Source organism: Colobus angolensis, unplaced genomic scaffold (genome assembly GCF_000951035.1).
Source record: "Colobus angolensis palliatus isolate OR3802 unplaced genomic scaffold, Cang.pa_1.0 Scaffold197, whole genome shotgun sequence".
Lineage (NCBI taxonomy): Eukaryota > Metazoa > Chordata > Mammalia > Primates > Cercopithecidae > Colobus > Colobus angolensis.
Genome location: NW_012115121.1, coordinates 5,173,505 through 5,180,211, shown reverse-complemented (window position 1 = coordinate 5,180,211; position 6,707 = coordinate 5,173,505).

Sequence of the window (6,707 nt, the reverse complement as noted above, 5' to 3'; positions counted from 1 at the left end):
AGTAGCTGGGACTACAGGCGCCTGCCACCTCGCCCGGCTAGTTTTTTGTATTTTTTTAGTAGAGACAGGGTTTCACCGTGTTATTAGCCAGGATGGTCTCGATCTCCTGACCTCGTGAGCCGCCCGTCTCGGCCTCCGGGAGTTCTCAAATGAAAGAAACACCATTGTGTCATTTACGTTAATATCACTTCTCAATTTTAACAAACTTCAGCACATTTTTAGGGTAAAAAGCACATCCATCAGACTGGGTCTAGGTTCAGGGTAAACTCTGATCTGGATTTGACTGAGGCAACTGAAGTTATTCCTGCAGCAAAGATGGGCTCTCTGATCTTGCCCACATGGTCTCTATTTCTCGTGGATTCCAAGAGTCGTAGAGGTAGAGCCTTTTAAGCCTTTGATTCTCAAACTTGGCTCAACGTTAGAATTGCCTGAGGAACCTAAAAATCTACCAATGCCCGGGCGGTACCTCAGACCAATTAGATAAGAATCTCTGGGCGTGGGACGCAGGCATGAGTGTTTAAAAGACAGTTCCCCAGAGTGATTCCAAAGTGTAGCTGAGGTTAAGAAACGGTGGTTGAAACTTCCTCCAGTGAGTCCAGCCCTTCTCAGAAACCAGCTGCAACTGGTCAGCAGCACCCTCTGCTGGAGCATCCCAGGGTGAGCCTCAGGATGTCCCAAGGTGACCCTTCTGGGGCAGTGCTGCTGTTCTATACAGTGCTTTTATTTTACACCACGAGCCATGGTGCAGAATGGTGTGTGCCTCCCAGTGCCTCTGCCCAGGACTCCTGTCTTCTTTTTTTTTTTTTTTTAAGACAGTCTTGCTTTCTTACCCAGGCTGGAGTACAGTGGCACAATCTCAGCTCACTGCAACCTCCGCCTTCTGGGTTCAAGCAATTCTCCTGCCTCAGCCTCCTGAGTAGCTGGAATTACAGGTGCCCACTACCACACCCAGCTAATTTAGTAGAGATGAGGTTTCGCCATGTTGGCCAGGCTGGTCTTAAACCCCTGACCTCAGCTGATCCGCCTGCCGTGGTCTCCCATAGTGCTGGGATTACGGGCCTGACCCACCGCACCCGGCCTCCTTCTGTCTTCTTACACCTCACAGACTGAATCTCATTCCTCCTTTGCATGACGCATGTCTACAATGATTCTTAAGTGCCTCCCAGCGTTCCCCTTGCTGCCCGGCCTTCTCTTCCCAAGTTTTCCATCTTGTTCTTTTCACTCTTTCTCACGAGAAATGCCTCCCACTCCTTTCACTATGCTGACCAGTTCTAGACACCCACAAGCTTATCCTTTTTGGGGGTCCCTAGTCACTTCCTGTTGTGCACCAGTGCGTGTGTTGGGGGGGCATGCATGGGATCCTGTGAGAACTGAAGACCCCCGTAGCCACTGCCCAAGGGTGAGTTTCTTTCCCACCGTAGTCTCACGGGCCCCTAAATGCCCTGTCTACCATGGTGTTCATCAGGAAGCGGGGTCAGGAGGGAGCCCTCTGATAATCTGTGGGTTACTAGAGAACCTCCTGAATCTGGGGAGCTGGGGTTTGTGACTTCCTGAAGTTGTAATTATTTAACTTTGTATTTTGAATAGTTTTAGACTTACAGAAAAGTTATAAGAATAGTATAAAGAATTTCCTACATCCTTCACCCAAATTTTCCAAATGTTAACATTTGGCCACATTTGTTTATGTTCTCACTCCACATACACACACTTTTTTTTCTGAATTATTTGTAAATCGTAGACATTATGTCCCTTTACTGTTACATAACCTGATTCAGATTTAACCAATTATCCCAATAATATCCATCATAGCAAAGAATATTAATACATATGTTTTTGACCGGTGCAATTTGAGGAACTCTGCAGGAGCTCTGAGAACAAGAAATACCCTTCCTACTTCCTTCCTGGCCACCCCTTCCCTCCTGTGATAGAAATGCCTGGGGCCACTGCTGTAGATGCCTAGGTAAGATGTGGTACCCAGTAGTGAGGCAGTGCTGTCATGGGCCCAGCAGAGGGCAGTAGTGGTTCAGGGGTGAGGCACAGGCAGGGCTTAGAAGTGAGACATCCTTATCTGCAGAGGATCCTAGCCCAGCATTCACTAGCTTTGTGGTCTGGAACAAAACCCTTAACCACTCAGCTTCCCCCTCTATAAACTAAGGGTAATTGAGAAAATTTGCAAAGCATGTGTCCACTCCTAGCATCTAGTAATCATCCAACAGAAAGTTTTATTTACACTATTTTAAACTTTTATTTGTAATATTACCACCTTGGCTGAGAAGTGAATTTCTCAGGGATGCCGGGGAAGAAGCAGAGAAATGTTCCAGTGAAGGCAGAGGCAGGGCCGAACATTGAGGCTGGGGGCGCAGAGAGGGAAGAGAGTTCTTGGGAATGAAGGGGAGGGGAATGAAGTGGTAACCGTGGCTGACCTTACACTGAACACACCCAGGCCAGCTCGAACTGAAATTCACACTGGAATGCTGGCTATTTCATGACATCGTCCAGGTTCTCATCAGGTGCTAGAACCTCCTCCACAGCCATCCTTACCAAATCCATGAAGGAGGAATGGCTTGTCTTCTTTTCCATTCGGGCTGGGGAAGTGCCTGAATTCGATTCCTGACTCCATCCCTTGGTGGCTGTGTGGCCTTGGGCAAGTTATTTAACCTTTCTGTGCTTCAGCCTCCTTGTCTGTAAAATGGGAGATAATACCATTTATACTATATGGGGATTATACTCACTCCCGTGATCATTGTGAGGATTAAATAAGTTAATACTTTCAAAGAGCTTAGACTAGCTTCTGGCACACAGTGAGTTTTCATAAATATTATTATTACCGTTATTATTTCAGTGTCTGCTCCCACTGGCACCCCCTTTTCTTCCTGATCTGAAGGCTTGGCCTTTCCTTTTCCTTTTTTTTTTTTGAGACAGAGCTTCACTCTGTCACCGAGGCTGGAGTGCAGTGGCACTACCTTGGCTCACTGCAACCTCCGCCTCCTGGATTCAAGCGGTGCTTCAACCTCACGAGTAGTTGGGATTACAGGCACTGCCACCAGAGCCAGCTAATTTTTGTATTTTTAGTAGAGACTGGGTTTTGCCATGTTGGTTAGGCCAGTCTTGAACCCCTGACCTCAAGTGATCTGCCCATGATGGCCTCCCAACATATTAAGATTACAGGCATGAGCCACCGTGCCTGGTAGCTTGGCCTTTTAATATCACCCCCAGGGTGGTCCCATTCTGAGTGGGGGAGTTGCTCTTGGGTCTGGGTCTCCCTGCCCCTGAACATAGCTGTTGCACAAGTGGCTGCTCACACTGAACTCTACAGAGTCATCAGTCAACCTTGAGGGATTGTTATCTGACCAAAGACTTTCTATTTGTCCATTATTTATTGCTGCAAACATACTAGAGAGCAAGGAAGCCATAAAAAGCAAACGGTAGGGTCATGTCAAAATGAGGCAGAGTCAGCAAGAAGAGGCTCCTAAACATGGGACATTTTGAACATCAATAAGGGTAATAACTGCAATCGATGGAAATACATTGATTATATTTAAATACATGAATTCATAATAATACCTACATTCATGTAATCAGTATTGGAGGATGTAGGCAAACCAACTCTATTTCTAAAACTAGTTAGTGAAAGGAAAGAATCAAGCGCGTTTCCTGCCTTTTCTAAATAAACTATATTGTTGGTGTTAAATATCTGGTTTCTAAAAAATGTTATTTTAATATATAGAGATGGGGTCTTGCTATGTTGGCCAGGCTAGTCTCGAATTCCTGGCCTCAAGCAGTCCTCCTGCCTTGGCCTCCCAAAATGCCGGGATTACAGGCATGAGCCAGTGTGCCCAACCAGTCATTCCAATAAGTGTACTGGATCAATTATATATTCATGTGAAAAATTACCTCACACCATACCAAAAAAAAAATCCAGATGGATTTTTAAATCCATCTAAACGTGAAAGGTAAAGCAATAAAGCTTTTGAAGAAAACATAGGAGACCACCTTCATGACCTCAGAGTAGGCAAAGATTTCTTAAACACGACACAAAAAGGCTCACTATAAAAGAAAAAAAAAGATAAATTAGACTAAAGGGCCACTGTATTAGATACCTTGAGTGATTGCAAAACCTGGTTCTTGTCCTTATGAAGTTCATAATAAAGCCAATTGTTTTCTTTTTCTTTCTTTTTTTGTTAAGAGCAGAGTTTTAAAAGCTGACTGTCCTCCCTGTTCTGCTCTCCCTAGGTGGTAGACTACCTACCCTTCAGGCACCCTGCTGTTAATCCTCTGAGTTCCCAGAGAGCACGGCTCCCCAACAAATAGCTGATATTTCTCCCTTGCCTGGCCTAGATCGGCCTCTATTTGGAGAGGTGGTTTGCTGGTTGAAGAAGGAGAAGGGAGTGGGAGGGGGACAAACAGGCCTCTTCTATGTCATTGACAGCTGATTTTTGTCAACGTGCTAAGTTTATGAAGTTGTCAATCTGTGATGATTAAGATTCTGTCAGGGTCCTGTGGAAAGGAGAGAGGTGGTGGCTTCTGAGAACATAACCAGAAGGCATTTAGTGAAATAGAAAAGTCATTGTACAGAGCTTTAGCCTAGTTATTCACTGAGCTCAGAAGTGCTCCTCCCTACCCCTCCTCTCCCTTCCCTTTCCTTTCTTTACTAGCTGGGATTGTTCTTTTATTTATTCACAAAATTATGTACAAAAACAAATCATGCCTTGCCCTTGTTATTAAGAAAGACATTTTAAGTGGATCATTGGAATACAATGTGGGAAGGCTTATTCATAGTTAATTATTAATGACAACTTATCAAAGCTTTTCCTGTACCAAGTAACTGTCTCTTTATTTGCACCATTTCATTTCATCGTCATAGCATCCTTATGAGCTAAATATTATTCTATGTATTTAATAGGTCATAATATTGAGGCTCATAAAGATTTAGCAACTTGGTCACCTATATTGTTAGGGGTCTCAAGATAATCCTCTTTACAGGTCCAAGCCCATCAATCAAATGTCATTTGGCAATAACTCTTTCTCATTTTGTTATCAATGTGTCACCCAAATTATTTGGAGCCTGAGGCTTTAATTAAAAATCTGGCTGGTGTGATTATAATGTGGCTGAGTGCTGATGCCAAATTTAAAGTCAGAGTGTGATTTTTTTAAGCTATATATTTCAGAAGGGTTGATGGTGGCTACTTGTCTTAGGCTCCAGAAGGTTTAGGGCCATAGCTGGCTGGCCCCAAGTAGAGAAAACCCAATGGCTGTGTTTCTGGAGTGACCCAAGGCACAGGATACAAACCTGTCCATGCCACAATTATTGCACCTACTAGGATGCACTGATTAAAATTCTGTTTTCCCCTGAGAAGACATTTATTTTTCAATAAATTCAGGAAACCATTTGACGACATCCAATATGCTTTAATAATAAGAACACTCAACATGCTGGAAAGAGAAGGGAACTTCCTCAACCTGATAAAGGATATTTATATAAAAGCCACAGCAAATATCATACTTAATGGTGACTGACTGCTTTCATTCTAAGACTAGGAACAAGAGAAGGATGTCTACTTTCACTGCTTCTATGCAGCATTGTACTGAAGGTTCTAACTAGAGGAATCAGGGAAGAAAAAAATCATAAGTCATCCAGATAAAAGGAAGAAGTAAACCCATTTATATTTGCAGATGACATGAACTTGTATATAGAAAACCCTAAGAAATCCACTAAACAGGTATTAGAACTAATAAACAAGTTCAGCAAGGTTGCAGGATACAAGATCAATATACAAAGTCAGCTGAATTTCTATGCATCAGCAATGAACTATGTGAAAGGTAATCCAGAAAATCGTCTCATTTACAATAACATCAGGAAGAATAAAATACTTAGGAATAAACTAAACCAAGGGGTAGAAGACTTGTCCACTGAAAATGGCAAAACATTAATGAAACAAATTAAAGAATACATACATAATTTGTGTTCACAGATTAGAACACAATATTGTTGAGATGTTCATACAACCCAAAGCAATCTACAGAGTCAATGCAATTCCTATCAAAATCACAATGACTTTTTTTTTTAAATACAGATTTTATTTATTTATTTTAAATTTACGGAGACAAGATCTTGCTCTGTCACCCAGGCTGGAGCACAGTGGTGCCATCCCAGCTCACTGCAGCCTCGAACTCCTGGGCTCAAGCAATCCTCTCACCTCAGCCTCCCCAGTAGCTGGGACTACACATGCCACCACACCTGGCTAACACAATAGCATTTTTTAAAAACAGAAATAGAAAAAATAATCCTAAAATTCATATGGAACCACAGGAGACCCCCAGTAGCCAAGCCAATTTTGAGAAAGAAGAACAAAGCTGGAGACATCGTACTTCCTGATTTCAAAATCTTAATATATTACAAAGCTACAGTAATTCAAGCGGTATGATACTGGAATAAAAACAGACGTATAGACAGATAGAACAGAATAGATAGCCTGGAAATAAACCCACACACATAAGCACATATGGTCAACTGATCTTCAAAAAAAGAACCCAGAATACACAATGGGGAAAGGATAGTCTCTTCAACAAATGATGCTGGGGAAACTAGCTATCCACATGCAAAATAATAAAACTGGATTTTTTTTTTTTATTATTATACTTTAAGTTCTAGGGTACATGTGCATAACGTGCAGGTTTGTTACATATGTATACTTGTGCCATGTTGG